This window comes from Hyla sarda, unplaced genomic scaffold (assembly GCF_029499605.1).
Source record: "Hyla sarda isolate aHylSar1 unplaced genomic scaffold, aHylSar1.hap1 scaffold_518, whole genome shotgun sequence".
Classification (NCBI taxonomy): domain Eukaryota; kingdom Metazoa; phylum Chordata; class Amphibia; order Anura; family Hylidae; genus Hyla; species Hyla sarda.
Genome location: NW_026610529.1, coordinates 55,208 through 76,554, shown reverse-complemented (window position 1 = coordinate 76,554; position 21,347 = coordinate 55,208). Strand labels below are relative to the sequence as shown.

Genomic DNA, 21,347 nt, shown 5'->3' with positions numbered 1-21,347 from the left:
GGGACTATGTCCGGACGCAGGCGTTTCAAAAAGCGCAGAATTTTCATGCATTTTTGTAGGGAGCATAAACCCTTAACATTCCACGTCACCAACTTACACATGGTGCGCTAACGTCCCCCGGGGGGCAAGAGAATGCAGCGGGGAACATATACTGAGGAGACAATAGCTATGAGGGTGAGGAGAGCATGATGGACAAGAGGACCAAAGATGGGTGAAGGCGAGGAGGAAACATTGGATGGAACCAGAAATACAAGGAAGGTAAAACAGAAAAGGATCTGACATCATGAGAAGAACATGGGGGAGGCACAGAAACAAACAAAGACAACCCGAAAAAGGGCAAGAACAGAAAAATAAAAATCGACAGACAGACCAATCCACAGAATAGAATAGGGGCGGCCATAAATTGGGTAAAGGACTCCACTTTTTTCGGACATGTGGGTGGCTAGAACTCCCACCCCAGACCCCCGACATAAACCAATCAACTGGGCTTAAACGAAAGGGGAAGAATATACACGTAAAGAGGGGCCTCCAGGGGAATCCTACAGCAACTATAACTAGATGGGTACCTATAGGAAGGGGATCCCTCAGTGAAACACGGGGAAACTCATGACCGGAGGAGATTACCCAACCACTACCCTTAAACAGCAAGAATAGTACAAAACCGGGCAATCCCTAGAAGGAACCGTAGAGGTGCGGTGTAACACAACCATTGGCACAGAAGAACAACAAATGGCATTACATACGTTACAGTGAATAATAAATGACAATAAACCCCTAAACCACAGTGTAAAATGATCCCCTGGGACAGTTAAAGAGGTGCCTCGTGGGCCAACAGGAATTAAAACGATTCAAGAGTGGCATATCCCCCACATTAAGTCTATGGGAGCGGGTGTGATGGCCTCGTACACATAGGGATATTTCTTCTCCATATTCCAGCTGTAGTATCATATTAGTTTGCATTTTGGCTAAATAGAAGAATATACAGCAAGAGACAGGACAGAGAGATTAAAGAATTCTACACAATTATTACAGCAGAAGAATCTGTGACTCTGCTCTATATTAAGTTGTTACTACTCACCTGGGCGGTTACCTGTAGGAACGTCCTCCTTATACTGCTCATCACCACTCACATCTGTCTCTTCTTCTTCCTCCCTATCTGTAGCATTAATCTTGTTCAGATCTTTCCCTGTAGGAATGTCCTCCTTATACTGCTCATCACCGCTCACATCTGTCTCTTCTTCCTTCATATCTGTAGCATTAATATTGTTCAGATCTTTTCCTGTCAGAATGTCCTCCTTATACTGCTCATCACAGCTCACATCTGTCTCTTCTTCCTTCATATCTGTAGCCTTAATATTGTTCAAATCTTTTCCTGTTGAAATGTCCTCCTTATACTGCTCATTACCGCTCACATCTGTCTCTTCTTCTTCCTTCATATCTGTAGCATTAATATTGTTCAGATCTTTTCCTGTCAGAATGTCCTCCTTATACTGCTCATCACAGCTCACATCTGTCTCTTCTTCCTTCATATCTGTAGCCTTAATATTGTTCAGATCTTTCCCTGTTGGAATGTCCTCCCTATACTGCTCATCCCCGCTCACATCTGTCTCTGGAGCATTAATATTGTTCAGATCTTCACCCTGATTCATAAGATGTGGAAGAAATATAGTAAACGTCATTAGACAGTAGGATAAGTCACGTGGGATGTTATAGATGAGCAGGAGATGAGGAGTCATGGAGGGTGAGGGGACTGACCACAAGAGCTTCACAGCCCTTCTACAGATCATAGGGAATATCTCCATCTACCTGATCATCCTGTGGAAGAAGAGGACGGGGACACCTCTCTGGTGCTGTTCTCTTACTGGATCTGACTGTAGGGGACACATACAGAGACTGAATTCATTCTTTACATACAAATAATGAGAGGACGTGTGTATATAGTCATGTCTATTACCTGGTGATGTGAGGGGCTGCTGATCCTCCATCATCACCTGATCCTTGTACTGATCCTTGTGTCCTTCTACATACTCCCACTCCTCCATGAAGAAATAGACCGCCACGTCCTGACACCTTATAGGAACCTGACACATAATGACACAGTCATCACCCCGACCCCTCCAGTGGTGTTACTGTATAATGTCCCAGCATTCCCAGCAGTGTCACCTCTCCAGTCATCACCAGACCCCTCCATTACTGTATAATGTCCCAGCAGTGTCACCTCTCCAGTCATCACCAGACCCCTCCATTACTGTATAATGTCCCAGCAGTGTCACCTCTCCAGTCATCACCAGACCCCTCCATTACTGTATAATGTCCCAGCAGTGTCACCTCTCCAGTCATCACCAGACCCCTCCATTACTGTATAATGTCCAAGCAGTGTCACCTCTCCAGTCATCACCAGACCCCTCCATTACTGTATAATGTCCCAGCAGTGTCACCTCTCCAGTCATCACCAGACCCCTCCATTACTGTATAATGTCCCAGCAGTGTCACCTCTCCAGTCATCACCAGACCCCTCCATTACTGTATAATGTCCCAGCAGTGTCACCTCTCCAGTCATCACCAGACCCCTCCATTACTGTATAATGTCCCAGCAGTGTCACCTCTCCAGTCATCACCAGACCCCTCCATTACTGTATAATGTCCCAGCAGTGTCATCTCTCCAGTCATCACCTGACCCCTCCATTACTGTATAATGTCCCAGCAGTGTCACCTCTCCAGTCATCACCAGACCCTTCCATTACTGTATAATGTCCCAGCAGTGTCACCTCTCCAGTCATCACCTGACCCCTCCATTACTGTATAATGTCCCAGCAGTGTCACCTCTCCAGTCATCACCAGACCCCTCCATTACTGTATAATGTCCCAGCATTCCCAGCAGTGTCACCTCTCCAGTCATCACCAGACCCCTCCATTACTGTATAATGTCCCAGCAGTGTCACCCCTCCAGTCATCACCAGACCCCTCCATTACTGTATAATGTCCCAGCATTCCCAGCAGTGTCACCTCTCCAGTCATCACCAGACCCCTCCATTACTGTATAATGTCCCAGCATTCCCAGCAGGGTCACCTCTCCAGTCATCACCAGACCCCTCCATTACTGTATAATGTCCCAGCAGTGTCACCTCTCTAGTCATCACCAGACCCCTCCATTACTGTATAATGTCCCAGCAGTGTCACCTCTCCAGTCATCACCAGACCCCTCCATTACTGCATAATGTCCCAGCAGTGTCACCTCTCCAGTCATCACCAGACCCCTCCATTACTGTATAATGTCCAGCAGTGTCACCTCTCCAGTCATCACCAGACCCCTCCATTACTGTATAATGTCCCAGCAGTGTCACCTCTCCAGTCATCACCAGACCCCTCCATTACTGTATAATGTCCCAGCAGTGTCACCTCTCCAGTCATCACCAGACCCCTCCATTACTGTATAATGTCCCAGCAGTGTCACCTCTCCAGTCATCACCAGACCCCTCCATTACTGTATAATGTCCCAGCAGTGTCACCTCTCCAGTCATCACCAGACCCCTCCATTACTGTATAATGTCCCAGCATTCCCAGCAGTGTCACCTCTCCAGTCATCACCAGACCCCTCCATTACTGTATAATGTCCCAGCAGTGTCACCTCTCCAGTCATCACCAGACCCCTCCATTACTGTATAATGTCCCAGCAGTGTCACCTCTCCAGTCATCACCAGACCCCTCCATTACTGTATAATGTCCCAGCATTCCCAGCAGTGTCACCTCTCCAGTAATCACCAGACCCCTCCATTACAGTATAATGTCCCAGCAGTGTCACCTCTCCAGTCATCCCCAGACCCCTCCATTACTGTATAATGTCCCAGCAGTGTCACCTCTCCAGTCATCACCAGACCCCTCCATTACTGTATAATGTCCCAGCAGTGTCACCTCTCCAGTCATCACCAGACCCCTCCATTACTGTATAATGTCCCAGCATTCCCAGCAGTGTCACCTCTCCAGTCATCACCAGACCCCTCCATTACTGTATAATGTCCCAGCAGTGTCACCTCTCCAGTCATCACCAGACCCCTCCATTACTGTATAATGTCCCAGCAGGGTCACCTCTCCAGTCATCACCAGACCCCTCCATTACTGTATAATGTCCCAGCAGTGTCACCTCTCCAGTCATCACCAGACTCCTCCATTACTGTATAATGTCCCAGCAGTGTTACCTCTCCAGTCATCACCAGACCCCTCCATTACTGTATAATGTCCCAGCAGTGTCACCTCTCCAGTCATCACCAGACCCCTCCATTACTGTATAATGTCCCAGCAGTGTCACCTCTCCAGTCATCACCAGACCCCTCCATTACTGTATAATGTCCCAGCAGGGTCACCTCTCCAGTCATCACCAGACCCCTCCATTACTGTATAATGTCCCAGCAGTGTCCTCTCCAGTCATCACCAGACCTCTCCATTACTATATAATGTCCCAGCAGTGTCACCTCTCCAGTCATCACCAGACCCCTCCATTACTGTATAATGTCCCAGCAGGGTCACCTCTCCAGTCATCACCAGACCCCTCCATTACTGTATAATGTCCCAGCAGTGTCACCTCTCCAGTCATCACCAGACCCCTCCATTACTGTATAATGTCCCAGCAGTGTCACCTCTCCAGTCATCCCCAGACCCCTCCATTACTGTATAATGTCCCAGCATTCCCAGCAGTGTCACCTCTCCAGTCATCACCAGACCCCTCCATTACTGTATAATGTCCCAGCAGTGTCACCTCTCCAGTCATCACCAGACCCCTCCATTACTGTATAATGTCCCAGCAGTGTCACCCCTCCAGTCATCACCAGACCCCTCCATTACTGTATAATGTCCCAGCATTCCCAGCAGTGTCACCTCTCCAGTCATCACCAGACCCCTCCATTACTGTATAATGTCCCAGCATTCCCAGCAGGGTCACCTCTCCAGTCATCACCAGACCCCTCCATTACTGTATAATGTCCCAGCAGTGTCACCTCTCTAGTCATCACCAGACCCCTCCATTACTGTATAATGTCCCAGCAGTGTCACCTCTCCAGTCATCACCAGACCCCTCCATTACTGTATAATGTCCCAGCAGTGTCACCTCTCCAGTCATCACCAGACCCCTCCATTACTGTATAATGTCCCAGCATTCCCAGCAGTGTCACCTCTCCAGTCATCACCAGACCCCTCCATTACTGTATAATGTCCCAGCAGGGTCACCTCTCCAGTCATCACCAGATTCCTCCATTACTGTATAATGTCCCAGCAGTGTCACCTCTCCAGTCATCACCAGACCCCTCCATTACTGTATAATGTCCCAGCATTCCCAGCAGTGTCACCTCTCCAGTAATCACCAGACCCCTCCATTACAGCATAATGTCCCAGCAGTGTCACCTCTCCAGTCATCCCCAGACCCCTCCATTACTGTATAATGTCCCAGCAGTGTCACCTCTCCAGTCATCACCAGACCCCTCCATTACTGTATAATGTCCCAGCAGTGTCACCTCTCCAGTCATCACCAGACCCCTCCATTACTGTATAATGTCCCAGCATTCCCAGCAGTGTCACCTCTCCAGTCATCACCAGACCCCTCCATTACTGTATAATGTCCCAGCAGTGTCACCTCTCCAGTCATCACCAGACCCCTCCATTACTGTATAATGTCCCAGCAGTGTCACCTCTCCAGTCATCACCAGACCCCTCCATTACTGTATAATGTCCCAGCAGTGTCACCTCTCCAGTCATCACCAGACCCCTCCATTACTGTATAATGTCCCAGCAGTGTCACCTCTCCAGTCATCACCAGACCCCTCCATTACTGTATAATGTCCCAGCAGTGTCACCTCTCCAGTCATCACCAGACCCCTCCATTACTGTATAATGTCCCAGCATTCCCAGCAGTGTCACCTCTCCAGTCATCACCAGACCCCTCCATTACTGTATAATGTCCCAGCAGGGTCACCTCTCCAGTCATCACCAGACCCCTCCATTACTGTATAATGTCCCAGCAGTGTCACCTCTCCAGTCATCACCAGACCCCTCCATTACTGTATAATGTCCCAGCATTCCCAGCAGGGTCACCTCTCCAGTCATCCCCAGACCCCTCCATTACTGTATAATGTCCCAGCAGTGTCACCTCTCCAGTCATCCCCAGACCCCTCCATTACTGTATAATGTCCCAGCATTCCCAGCAGTGTCACCTCTCCAGTCATCACCAGACCCCTCCATTACTGTATAATGTCCCAGCAGTGTCACCTCTCCAGTCATCACCAGACCCCTCCATTACTGTATAATGTCCCAGCAGTGTCACCTCTCCAGTCATCACCAGACCCCTCCATTACTGTATAATGTCCCAGCAGTGTCACCTCTCCAGTCATCACCAGACCCCTCCATTACTGTATAATGTCCCAGCAGTGTCACCTCTCCAGTCATCACCAGACCCCTCCATTACTGTATAATGTCCCAGCAGTGTCACCTCTACAGTCATCACCAGACCCCTCCATTACTGTATAATGTCCCAGCAGTGTCACCTCTCCAGTCATCACCAGACCCCTCCATTACTGTATAATGTCCCAGCAGGGTCACCTCTCCAGTCAGCAGCTCCATCATCTTGTTGATGAGTTCTAGGATCTTCTGTTCATCCATTTCCTCATGTATCAGGGAGTGAGGTGGGGGCCCCGGGATTGGGCTCAGGGTTCTTCCCCATCCTTCACACACAGGGGCCCGACAGCGCCCACTAGAGGACTTCTTCACTACTGTGTAATCCTGTGTATGGAGAGACACATTAATATCACTACATACATTCCCAGAATCCCTCACCTCTCCAGTCATATCCATCTGTTATTACATAGATAAGAATGAGGTCATGTGACATCACTCCCAGAATCCCTCACCTCTCCAGTCATATCCATCTGTTATCACATAGATAAGAATGAGGTCATGTGACATCACTCCCAGAATCCCTCACCTCTCCACTCATATCCATCTGTTATTACATAGATAAGAATGAGGTCATGTGACATCACTCCCAGAATCCCTCACCTCTCCGGTCATATCCATCTGTTATTCCATAGATAAGAATGAGGTCATGTGACATCACTCCCAGAACCCCTCACCTCTCCAGTCATATCCATCTGTTATTACACAGATAAGAATGAGGTCATGTGACATCACTCCCAGAATCCCTCACCTCTCCAGTCATATCCATCTGTTATTACATAGATAAGAATGAGGTCATGTGACATCACTCCCAGAATCCCTCACCTCTCCAGTCATATCCATCTGTTATTACATAGATAAGAATGAGGTCATGTGACATCACTCCCAGAATCCCTCACCTCTCCAGTCATATCCATCTGTTATTACACAGATAAGAATGAGGTCATGTGACATCACTCCCAGAATCCCTCACCTCTTCAGTCATATCCATCTGTTATTACACAGATAAGAATGGGGTCATGTGACATCACTTCCAGAATCCCTTACCTCTCCAGTCATATCCATCTGTTATTACATAGATAAGAATGAGGTCATGTGACATCACTCCCAGAATCCCTCACCTCTCCAGTAAGCCGGAAGAGTATCTGTAGGGTGAGGTTTATGATCCTGTCGGCCATCTTGTTCCTGTCTCTCTCCATGGTTGATGGGTCATCCAGGAGAATTCTCTTATATAGAAGATATCAGCGGAGGATCCTGGATTGGAGAAACCTGAAGGGAAGAAGAGGAGACGATGATAAACCGCACCAGATTCTATGGAGAAATAAAATCCATTTCCTGGAGATAATCTGGGGAAACATCTGAGGAGACATTATAGGAGTTTTCACATTTCTCTATAAAACAAAATCCATTGTCCGAGGGCTGTAAAATAAGAGACTAGAGCGCACTCCCCTCTCCCGTCCAGTGGTGGCGCTCTGGTCCTCCAGGTCTTCTGAGGTCGCTCTCCCTGCTCTGCTGAAGACGTTGTGAATCCATTTCTCCTAATCTCTGAGGCTGCGGTGTATTCAGAACGTCTTCATCAGAGCAGGGAGAAGAATAGAGGGATTCAATATGACATTGTCCAATGAAGAATAGTGAAATGTGTCCACTAGGGGGCACAATATACATCACAATTACATCAGGATTTTATGTGAATTGTGATATGTCCCCCCGGAAGAACCTGCTATTACCTGCAGCAGAGGCCGAGCATCATATACCGTTACACACGCAGGGTCTGGGCCACCACCGGAGTCAGTGTTTCCCAAGCAGGGTGCCTCCAGCTGTTACAGCATTTGGCTGTCAGGGCATGCTGGGAGTTGTAGTTTTACAACAGCTGGAGGCACGCTGGTTTGGAAACACTGTCTTAAGTAATAATAGGGGCGCGGGAGAAACTTAAAAAACCTGATGCTTACATAGTCCTGTATGGAAGAAGTGGCTGATACCCGGAGAAAAGAGACTGATCAGGTGACAGGATGGGCGGGTAAGTGACCTGATACCTTCACCATCCAGACATCCCCTGGGGGCAGTATAGGTAGGAAATCAGGCAAACAACCGCTGGTCGGCACGGCGCTCCCTAGAAAAACAACCGTACAGCGCCATGTCTAAGCCACGCCCACCTACATTATTTTATTACAGAAATGGGATATAAACTTATTAGGGGAGGGGCTTCTATTACAAACCCTGAATAACGCTCTGCCATAGTGATCAGTGTTATCGGTGCTCGGCTTATACAGGCTGTGGAGGTGTCTGTATACTTAGAGCACCGATCTGAGCACAGAGCACGGTAAGGGGTCCTCCGGCCGTCATCTCAGCTGATCTAGACTCCGCCCCCCAACAACTGCATTTTACTAATATTAGATCCTGCAATCGATGTTGATCATGGAATCTAACGGGTTAATGATGATGAGCGTCATTAGTGGTGAGTCCTGGCTGCTTATAGCTCCTGAGCTCACCTCAAAGTCCCATATGGGGCACAGAATGTAAATATACATCGTGTCCTTAAGGGTTAATAATAAACATCCCCAATAATCCTGATCTGATGGTGACCGCACACACATACCTGTATCTGTAGAGGAGCCGTGTGCTTACAGGACCTGCGATGATGTCACCGTCATGTGATCAGTCACATGGAGATGGAGGAGTCACATGATCGGGGCTGCTGCTCTGAGAGATCTCCACACACAACACAACAGCAGTGACTGCCCCACCAGGACCTGCTCTGTATCCGCTACATGCTGGAGGTGTAGGACCTGTGATGATGTCACAATCATGTGACCAGTACATTTTGGGGCGAAGTTTAGCAGTATAGATGAGACTGTGGCTGAAGGACCTGTGGGGTGGATCATGTGACAGGAGTGGGCGGAGCTCAGAAGTGCAGGATAGAAGAGATTGTAGTTGAAGGACCTGTGATAATGGTCATGTGACAGCAGAGTCCTGCATACACTGAGCAGATGAGCCTAGAGCTGCAGCCCCTGATCATGTGACTCCTCCTCCTCCATGTGACTGATCACATGACGGTGACATCATGCAGGTCCTATAAGTGGCTCCTGTACAGCTCTGCAGGTGGAGGTATGTGTGTGGTCACATGTGGAGGCTGTCAGATGGGTTTTTGAACTATTAACCCCTTCAGGACTCGGTAGTTTTGAGTTTTAACCCCTTAAGGACACAGTGATTTCTCTTTTTAAATTTTTTTCCCTTCTAATAGCCATAATGATTGCAAATTCCTCCTTACAAACCCATATGAGGCTTCTTGTTGTTGTTGTTTTTTTTCACCACAGATTTGTACTTTGTAATGACATCACTCATTTTACCTCAAAATCTACAAGGGCCAAAAAAATATGAATTGTTGGGTGAAAGTTATTTTTTTAATCTGGGTTCTTCTGTTTGGACGCAGTGCACATTACGGTAATAATTCTCTTTATTCTGTAGGTCCAAACAATTACAATGATAAATGATTTATATAGGTTTTATTTTAACACTTTTAAAATATAAAAAAAATTCGAACTTTTTGTACAATAATGATTATGTATCAGATTGTCCTACCTTGTCCCCTATAACTCTCTTATTATTCCGTATACGGGGATGTATGAAAGTCATTTTTTGCGCCGTGATCTGTAATTTTTATCGGAACCACTTTAGTTTTGATGAGACTTTTTGATCGCTTTTTAAGAATTTTTTTCTGGTCCATGAAGTTGTATTTTTTTACGTTTACGCCATTGACCGTGCGGTTACACATATGTTTAGATTTATTTTTGTTTACATTATTTTATTTTAAAAATAATTGGTAAATGGGGAAGATTCAATCGTTTATTAGGGGAGGGGCTTATTCACAGTAAGTTAATGTTCTTTTTACCTTATTCCCAGTTTTTTAGTCCCCGTAGTAGACTATTACATGGAATCTATAGATTACATACACTGATCAATGCTGTGATGCTGAGGCTGCCTGCAGGATTGGAGCGTCGTTCAGACAGCGTGGAGCGAGGTTAGGGACCTCCACCCGTTCTCTCAGCTGACCGGGACCCCGCTATTTCACTGTAGGTGTCCTTATCAGCTCCACTGAGCTACCGGAAATAGATTTTTGGCATTGGTGATGTCCGGCATTAGCAATGAGTCCCAGATGCTGATAGCAGGTAGGACCTAGGGACTATGAATCGTGCTGAATTCCTGACTGTGCGTCATAGACTGGCAGCAGCCTACCTCCCTTCCAAATCTTATCACTTTAATGACAGGAGTCCCTGCTCTGAAAGGGTTTTCCTGCACAAGAGCAGAAGATATGCCAGATTTGATGCGTCTCCTGCTCCGGAGCTGGACCCATGGCTATACATTATATACCTCCTGCCCAGTCAGCCATGAAGGAGTTAAATGGTGGTGATGCATTGCCACTTAACTTTTTTGGGGCCACATACTATACAGATAGCTGCTTATTGTCCCTTTACTCGCTGGGATAAGAACAACCAGTCTAGCTAGGGTTAAGTGGCGCACAGCACTGCCAATTCTATCCTTAGGGGCCAGACAGTAAGCAGCCATCTATATAGTCCCGGGGGAGGGGAGCAGTGATACTATGAAATATCACTTAAATGGGCGCTGTCATGAAAAAAATGTTTTATATGTTGTAGTACTTAAGTACTACAACATATCTCTAATATACTTTAATTTAAAAAAGTGATTTTAAACCAGTTTAAAATCACTTTTAAATTCGGCCACTAGGGGTCGCCCTCCTAGTGGCCGAATGCATTCGGCAGTGACATCACTACAGAATTTCGACTCATTTAATCCTGGCAATGAGTCGAAATTCAGTGCGGTGCTCGCTCCCGCCTGTCAATCAAACAGAGAGCGAGCACGCTGATAGCTGGGGCTGCGCGCATTGGCCAGCTACACTGGCTTCGCGCGCAACCCCACACGCCCCCGTTACCCTGTCCGGAGGCAGCGCGCGCACTCATTGCTGCGCTGATCCTCCGGATGGGTAAGTCTGATCTGAGGTCTTATATTACTTTACAAACTTTACAAATTACGGCCGGAAATTGTTTTGTTTGGGATCTGGCATCAATTAAAATATTTACAAAGATTCTTCTTGTAGTTTGCCAACTACAACTCCCAGCATGCCATGATTGCCATTAGCTGTCAGGCCATGCTGAGAATTGTAGTTGTGAAACAGCTGGAGGCCCCCTATTAGATAACACTCATGCCAGATGTATATATAGTATATCATTACATACATACATACATATATATATATTTGGATATATTTGTATGTAATGATATACTATATATACATCTGGCATGAGTGTTATCTAATAGGGGGCCTCCAGCTGTTTCACAACTACAATTCTCAGCATGGCCTGACAGCTAATGGCAATCATGGCATGCTGGGAATTGTAGTTGGGAAATATTAGGAAATGTATCATGGCAGGAATATATAGTAGAATACACATATATATATATATATATATATATATATATATATATATATGTATATATGCATGTGTGTTTGTATATATGTGTGTTTGTATGTCTATGTATTTTCCTATATATTATTGCCATTATATATTTCCTAATAGGACGCCTAATGATGTTTCCCAACTACAACTCCCAGCATTCAGGGATAGCCAATAGTTTAGCCAATGCAGAATTTTTTTTATTGTGAAACAGCTGGAGACACACTTTAAGTAAAACACTCTGGGCATAGATATAAAACATAGTATATATCCATGACATGAGTGTTTTCAAAACCGTGTGCCTCCAGCTGTTTGACATTACAACTTCATGCATGACATCACAGCTTTTGTCTATCACTGAATGCTGGGAGTTGTAGTTGTGAAACAGCCTTAGGCGCAGTATTAGGAAATATATAATGGCAGGTATACCTAGAAGAATATATATATATACGCACACAATAATATACTACATATAATAGACATTATTGTTTTCTGTACAGGGTGCCTACATCTGTTTGTTCATGTATGCTAAAATAAATAGTGTAAAAACAACCTGACCTACAAGGCTACACCCTTTAATGTCCGGATGTCTAGTGAAGACTCTGTCAAGTCTGAGTCATGGTCAAAGAATCTACTGACCTAATGATAATTTATGGCAAGAAACATTACAGAATACTTTCTTATCTCGACTTGTCAAAGAATGATGAATTAGGGTCTAGTTAAAAATTCCAACTTGCTTACGTAGTATTTTTTTCAAAAGGAATTTACTTTAGTCCGCTATTTATTAACTGTGACAGTCGCAACTGCGCAATAAAAAGTCGGAACTACCTTAAAAAATTGACTAAATTTACTCCACCATTTTACTAACCCATTTTTCATGGTTTTTATTTTCTTCTCATTTCAGATCTGTGTATCCTGTGGACTTGTTCGGATTCGGTGGACTACTTCGATGAACAGCATTTATCTTTGTTAGATTTTAATAAAATGGTTAACGAGGGCTTGTGGGGGGGAGTGTTTTTTTGTAATAAATTTTTTAAACCTGTTGTGTTTTTTTCTTACTTTACTTTACAGCTTTGCAGTGGAAGCTGTCTTATAGACGGAGTCCATTACTAACCCAGGCTTAGCGTTAGCCACAAAAACAGCTAGCGCTAACCCCCAATTATTACCCTGGTACCCAACGCCACAGGGGTGCTGGGAAGAGCCGGTACCAACAGGCCCGGAGCATCAAAAATGGCGCTCCTGGGCCTAGGCAGTAACAGGGTCCCCCCTATTTTTATTCTTAGCCAAATACCAACCAAACAGTAACAGCCTGACGTTACCAGGGTGGGCGAGGACCATTGTTACTGGCCCTCCCCAGCCTAAATAACGCCAGCATGTTATCGCCTAGTCCCAGGAGCGCAAATTTTGACGCTACGGGCCTGTTGGTACCGGCTCTTCCCGGCACCCCTGTGGCGTTGGGTGCCGGGGTAATAATTGGGGGTTAGCGCTAGCTGTTTTTGTGCCTAACGCTAAGCCCCGGCTTAGTAATGGACTCCGTCTATAAGACAGCTTCCCCTACAAAGCCTGTAAAGTAACATTTAAAAAAACAACAGGTTTAAAAAAAAAAAAATTATTACAAAAAAACACTCCCCCCGCAAGCCCTCGTTAACCATTTTATTAACATCAAGCAAAGAAAAACGCCGGTCTTCAAAAGTAGTCCACCGAAGGAGTCCACAGGATACACGCATCTGAAATAAGAAGTAAAAAAAAAAAATTTAAATAAGTACATTTATGGAGAAAAAACAGTGTTAAAAATAATGTATTAAACACACACACACATGAATATATATATATATATATATATATATATATCCAAAAATGAGAAATCCAGCAGCTCACCAATATAGTGAAAAACTGTTTGTGAAGTTTATTCACCCATAGTAAGACTATATTGGTGTGCTGCTGGATTTCAAATTTTTGGATATCCGTACCAAAAAGCCTGTACCGGCTTGCATCTGGCATCTCTGAGTTGTGCGGCTTCTTCCCTTTTGTTTTGTGTGTGTGTATATATATATATATAGCACTTTTTTTTAAAAAAAGATTCAAAGTGGTGTTCTGTAGTCATTAATTGGTTTTTGCTTATCACCCCCTGTGATAGTATGATAAATGTCATACATAAGCAAAAGCAAGAAAAAAATGACTACAGAACTCGCTTATCAAAGCAACGATGATAAATGTCCCCGAATGAGTTTATAAATGCGGTCCACCCACAGTTCTGTAAGCCAAGTCAGTGCTGGTTTAGATTTGCGCATAGGTTACCAAAGTAGCGCCAAAAGGTGCGACTAACTGACATGATAAAGTCTCACATGATAAATTCATGACCACTGCATTATATCAATTGTAACCATGACTTGGTATACTCCATGTGAAAACCCTTATAAAGCAAACGTTGCGATGACTAGTCTAATAACAGCAACTGAGACAAACTCTGAGACAAATGTATGCTACAAAACCAGGGAAATTAAAATTCCTAACTTAACCCATATTTACAATGTCTAGTAACTTATCATATCAGTGCTGTAAATTGTGTATTATTATTATTTTATTATATTATATTTCATAGTATCTTTGGAAAATAATTTTCCTGTGTTGGATTTAGAGAAAGATTTTCAAAAACCTATAATTAATTTTTTTAATAAATACCGAGAGAAACAGAGAGACAGATAAAAACATGTACATATATATTTATATTTGTTATTCTATTTTTTCAGGTTAATATTGACTTGGATTTTGCTGTTTGGTTCTTGACGACCACAGATCTATACAGGTTGGTTTGCATACAAATACTAAATATATATATAAACTATATTTGAGTTGCCCTATTAGTCCAGTGATGCAAAATTCACAATCTTTTCATGTAGCAGTATCTTGTAATACCTTTTTATTGGACTATCATCATTTAGGAAAAACAAGTCTAAACCATTTCAGAACACACAATAAGGCTGGGTTCACATATGTCCGGCAATCTCGACACAACTTATACCACAACTGATGACAACTTGTCATCATCTGTGTGGCATCCGGTATACATTGATTCTGGGCAATGAACAGGGGAACGCAGCAAGCTGTGTTCCCATGTCCAGTGTCCTCAGGCGTGTACAACTATCTGGCGTCAAAATTGAGACGCCGGATGATTGTGAACAGTCCCATATAAAATAATGGGATCAGTTCTAGCATCACTTTCCCTCCTGACGCCTGATATATGTGATTGAACCCTTAGACAGTTCACAATCATCTGGCGTCTCAATTTTTAAGCAGGATGGTTGGACACGCCGGAGGGCACTGGACATGGGAACGCAGCTTTCTGCATTCTCCTGTTCATTGGCCATAATCAATGGATGTCGGATGCCACACAAATGATGACAAGTTGTCACCTGTTCTGACAACAATTGTGTTGAGATTTAGGCTGAGTTCCCCTATTCCGGACATATGTGAACCCAGCCTTAGTTGGCGATACAGCAGGAGTGACAGAAAACAATACGGACAATTTTTTTTCTCTTGTGTGATCAAAAATAGTTCATGTCATGATTCATTATTTCCCCCTCTTGGTATAAATTTATCTGTGATAAGTCACGAGTCCGTTTTGAGATTAATAAGTCCGGATCATTATGCTGGGTTTATATCTGACGTATTGGATAAGTTATTGGAACTGTTTCTCTCCAGTGCGCGCTAGAGGGAAACGGTGATGTCCAACAATGATATGTGAACCCAGCCTTACCTAAAAATAATAAATGTACACAGTGAACTCACCAGCAGAATAGTGAGTACAGCTCCTAAATGGGCACTGTCAGATGTAAAAACGTATGAGATGTTGTAAAGCATGCTAAATCAAATGCTTGTGTAATTGCTGTCATTAAAAAAATTCAGTATTTCATAGTGAAAAATCCAAAACCTGCCCCCTGCCTCCTAAGATACATTCCAGCCGGGCTGTGTCCCTGCATCAGCACCTATGTCATGGACTTGCCTCATGATTGACAGGTCTGCAGTGCCTCCATTTTCTGCAAAAATACAGCTCCCAGCATGCCCGGTTAGCCTTCTGACATGCTGGGAGTTGTAGTTTTGCAAGATCTGGATGCATCATGGTTAGAAACACAGCTGTAGGCACATGGTGACTGAGGAGAGTAAGGGAGGGGAGGAGGGGGAGTTGTTATAACAGTGAGAGACCCGCCCCCCCCCCCCTGCTTCTGTTGGGCAAAATTAAGTTATATCAGAAAAAAAAGCTAATTCTCAGAGAAATGTAGGTTGTATACACATAAAAAGTAAATGTACTTTATCAGGATAAGGTATTGAGCAACATAGAACATTGATCAGACAGGTACGCTGAAGTAAAATACAGGATATAACTCAGGATCAGTACAGGATCAGTAATGTAATGTATGTACACAGTGACCTCACCAGCAGAATAGTGAGTGCAGCTCTGGAGTATAATACAGGATATATCTCAGGATCAGTACAGGATAAGTAATGTAATGTATGTACACAGTGACTCCACCAGCAGAATAGTGAGTACAGCTCTGGAGTATAATACAGGATATAACTCAGGATCAGTACAGGATAAGTAATGTAATGTATGTACACAGTGATCTCACCAGCAGAATAGTGAGTACAGCTCTGGGGTATAATACAGGATATAACTCAGGATCAGTACAGGATAAGTAATGTAATGTATGTACACAGTGACCTCACCAGCAGAATAGTGAGTACAGCTCTGGAGTATAATACAGGATATAACTCAGGATCAGTACAGGATAAGTAATGTAATGTATGTACACAGTGACCTCACCAGCAGAATAGTGAGTACAGCTCTGGAGTATAATACAGGATATAACTCAGGATCAGTACAGGATAAGTAATGTAATGTATGTACACAGTGACCCCCACCAGCAGAATAGTGAGTACAGCTCTGGAGTATAATACAGGATATAACTAAGGATCAGTACAGGATAAGTAATGTATGTACACAGTGATCTCACCAGCAGAATAGTGAGTACAGCTCTGGAGTATAATACAGGATATAACTCAGGATCAGTACAGGATAAGTAATGTAATGGATGTACACAGTGACTCCACCAGCAGAATAGTGAGTACAGCTCTGGAGTATAATACAGGATATAACTCAGGATCAGTACAGGATAAGTAATGTAATGTATGTACACAGTGATCTCACCAGCAGAATAGTGAGTACAGCTCTGGGGTATAATACAGGATATAACTCAGGATCAGTACAGGATAAGTAATGTAATGTATGTACACAGTGACCTCACCAGCAGAATAGTGAGTACAGCTCTGGGGTATAATACAGGATATAACTCAGGATCAGTACAGGATAAGTAATGTAATGTATGTACACAGTGATCTCACCAGCAGAATAGTGAGTACAGCTCTGGAGTATAATACAGGATATAACTCAGGATCAGTACAGGATAAGTAATGTAATGTATGTACACAGTGACCTCACCAGCAGAATAGTGAGTACAGCTCTGGAGTGCTGACCAATTAGTTGCGGGTGTGGTCGTGCTTCAGCTGTGCTGTGTGTGTCTGCTGTGTCTCCTGAGCTCCAGGGAATTACCATCTGTTCCACCTGGGGCCTGCTTCCTCCTCCCCAGGGAGGGAGTGGGTTTCCAGGCATGAGTGAGGGAGGCGAGGCCCAGGCTTCTGCTCCTCGGAATAGGCCGCAGGGGAGCAGTAGAAGCCAGCAAGCGGCCGGAACATCGGAGGATTTGGGGGTGAGGCGTTCCACCAGGAGTCGCAGCAATGCTGCTCCAACTCCCCCCACAGAGGCGAGAAGCTCCAAGGCTGGATCCACCTCGGGAAAGCTGGGTGCTTCCAGCGGAAAGCTGGGTTCATCAGGAAGAAGGCAGAGTGCTCACGGAGGTGAAGCCGACCTCAGTGAGGAAGGCTGGGGAGTGCTGAGGACCCGGGAGTCTATTTCCACCTATACCTCCCGGGTAAAAAGTCACCTCCGTGAGTATGAAGACGCCTGTAAGGCCATCAGGAGGCTCCGAGAGGAACTGCGCTGTGCCCGTGCCAGGGCTAAGGTAACTCCAAAAAAGAAAAAGACGGAGATCCAGGGGCAGATAAAGACACTAATGTCTGAAATACAAGTTTTGGAGGAGAGGAGAGCCGAATTATTGGAGAAGAGTGGTCCATTTAAAGAGAAACTGGAAAATGAGGAGCGCTTCAGGGTGAAAGAAGAAGATAAAAATAAAAGGTTGATGGGGCTGCAACCTGAGAGCCTGGTGGATGATGTGGAGGAGATGGAGGAAGAACAACAGCCAGATCCACCTGGTGGCCTGCGGCAACAGCAGCAGGCCCCGTACAGTGGGCCCCCTGCACAGCAACCAGCAGTATCACCTGCCGACTCAGGGGAGGACAGTGACAGCAGCTACCAGGGAGGGGCGCTAATGGCCCAGATCCGCATGCTGGAACCTGATGTTTGGAGATGAGCTCCCAAATGAGGCACCTGGGGGTAAGAAGAAAAAGAAGACCAAGCCAAAGCAGCAATAAGTGGTGAGTTACATCTACACCCCCCTCCCTGTATACCCTGAGTCGGCCGCAGGGTCAGCTCATTGTGCAAGCCCCGTTACCCAGCCCAGCCCGTGTTCTGTGGTGGACTCGGTGCAAAGGTGCGGGGAGAGTACAGATACTAAAAGGGCGCAGAGCTCCATGCCTGTTTGCAGTAGCAGGGATGGAGCAGAGAAGGCATCGGCCGAAAGGCCGTACAGTGAGGGCAGCCCAGCGGTGGGCAGAGAGGCAGACTCCGGTGCTGTAGTTCGCTCCCCTGTGGGAGAGGGGGGTGACTCAGTGCCGGAGGTAGCAAAGGGCATAACGGACACTCCCAAAAGTGAAGAAAAACGTTTGTTTTGTATTGGTGCCGCTGATCCCATTGATCAGCGGCGCCATGAAAAGACTGGAGATGATGCTGATGAGGCGGAGGGCACTAATAAGAACAGGGCTGGGGCCTCCTCTAGACCGGGCAAGCATGCTGCCCGGTCCCTTAAAGGGCCAGCGGAGGTTGTCCCAGCCCTAGTGCCCCGTGATGCTGAGGCCGGATTATCTGTTTCTGGTCCAGCCAGTGTGAATGAGAAGGTAAATGGGGGTATGGGGTGTATGACTGGGGAGCGGATGGAGGTTAATATTATTGGAGAAGGTGATTTTGCTGTTGCTGAAATTAGGGGTGGTGATGGGACTACAGATGATGTTATTGGAAACAATGTTGTTGGGGGAAGTGCTAATGTTGTTATTGGGGGTGGTGGGGATGTTGTCATTAGAAGTGGTGTAGGTGTAGGGTCTGGTCCGGTTGCCCCCCCAGTGGTGACAGATCATAGGAGTTATGCCAATGTCACTGCTGGGGGAAGTAGAATACTTTCCTCGTCTCCTGACTCTAGGGACGGTTTATTGTAGCGACGTCTCCTGGAGGCTCTGAAAAAGGGGGAAAGGTCGATTAATGTAGAGGGTAGAGCAGTTGATCTGTCCTTCTGGATAGAGAGACACGGTCTCTCTGCCTTCCGAGAGGAAAGAGGGGGCGATACTGTGTGGTCCCTCCCAACAGCCGGGGCAGGTAGTAACCGTAGGAATGTGGTCCGCCTTCGGTGGCAGGGCGAAGATATGTGTCCTTCAAGGACCAAAGTGGTTGAGCTCTTGCTAAAGATGGGCTTCAAGGCAGTTGATATCTTTGCCTTGATACATCCCTACGGTGCTCCTGAATTCGATATCAGTTTTGTTCGGCCAGAGGGGCTTGAGCTTCTCTGGTCGAATTATGAATTGGTAAAGAATGAGCCCGGCTGGCGAGACTTTGCCGTACAGGCATTGTCTTGTCAAAACGAAATCAAGAGAGTGACCGTTTTGACCCGTAACGAATCACTCTCTTGTGTTGACATCATCACCTGGTTAGGACGGTATGGCGAGGTAATGGGGGTCCCGCAGAAGAACAGGGACGAGTTTGGCATCTGGTCAGGAGCCTGGACGTTTCTGGTAAAACTTAAACGTTCAGGAAATACAGTTACCCATATTCCATCCTCTGCCTTTCTCGGCAGGGATCGTATCCAGATTTTCTACCGGGGTCAGCCGAAGCTCCGTCACAGATGTGGTGACCCCACACACTTCAGTGCAAACTGTACGGTGCAGAAATGTGCCTTGTGTGGGGGTGTAGGCCATCTTGCCGCATCTTGTGCGGAGATTAGGTGTCACCTGTGTGGTGACTTAGGTCACCCATTCAGTCGTTGTCCTCGTTCTTTCGCTAATGCAGTCTTGTCCCCAGCGGGTGAAGATCACGAGCCGGAATCTGCTGGGGAGGGGACTAGCAGGGGTGGAGGAACTGAGGGGTCAGTGAGGAACAGCAAGAGAAAGACACCAGCCCAACTAAGACGTCTTGATAAACGCCAAAGGGATAGGGTGATGGGGAAAGCCCGGGTTACTGGGACGACCTCTCATTCTGTCCCAGAGGCCAACCTTGCTGCTGAGACCCTGAGGGATGGCGAGCTGAATGAGGAGGTCAGGAGGATCCAGAATGAGGAAGGTGCCATCTCCTCAGATAGCGTGGAGGAGGATGATGTGGGATGGCAGAAGGAGACACGAAAGCGGGGTACAAGTATAAAAAAAAAGGGAGATTTAAGATCTTCTCCCACCCTGGTCCAGGTGCCAAAGGAAGGCAAAACTGACTCCCCTCTGGTTGGCCTTTCCAATCGATTCCGACCCCTCAGGGACATCTCCTCCTCTTCTTCGGAAGGGGAGGATGAGGGGGATGTGGCAGAGGGGCTTCAAGGGGGCGCAGAGTCCTCTTCCCCTGGGGAGGTTATGTCCTCGGGGGAAGGGACTGGCCTAGAATCCGGAGACGAGGAAAGTAAAACGACGTCTGGTGAGATGGACACTTCCATTTCTTTAAAGAGGGTGAAGAGTTCTTCTGATATGGAGGGTGAGAAGGGGAGTGGGAAAAAGAAAGCTGTTTAACTCAATCACCCTTGATGGCGGCACCCTCTCCGTTGACGCTGGCGTCCATTAATGTCGCCAGCATTAAGTCAGATACAGCTCGTTTTGCTGCCTATGATTTTTTTGCCCATATTAATGCTGATATTTTATTTTTGCAGGAGACCAGGCTTACAGATATGTCATCTATCTACAAGGCTAAAAGAGAGTGGAGAAATGGGCCCTCCTACTGGTCTCTTGGGGCCGAGCCGTATAGCGGAGTGGCGGTCCTTTTTACCGCAGCGGTAGAATGCCGACGGGTTATCGAGTTAGAAATGGGGAGGTGCCTGATCTTAGATGTCCTCATGAGGGGACAAGAACTTCGCCTTATTAACATCTACGGCCCACAGTCTAAGTGGGACCGGAAGTGCCTCTTTATGAGGATCAAGCCCTATCTTTTTACAAGTCGGCAGGTGGTCTTTGGAGGGGACTTCA

The 21,347-nt window shown here is 46.0% G+C and overlaps 1 pseudogene; it reads right to left on the bottom strand.

Annotated features, from left to right (window-relative positions):
* Positions 1–7,717, bottom strand: part of LOC130338368 (oocyte zinc finger protein XlCOF7.1-like) — a 43,482-nt pseudogene extending 35,765 nt beyond the window's left edge.
* Between the last annotated feature and the right edge of the window lie 13,630 nt (positions 7,718–21,347).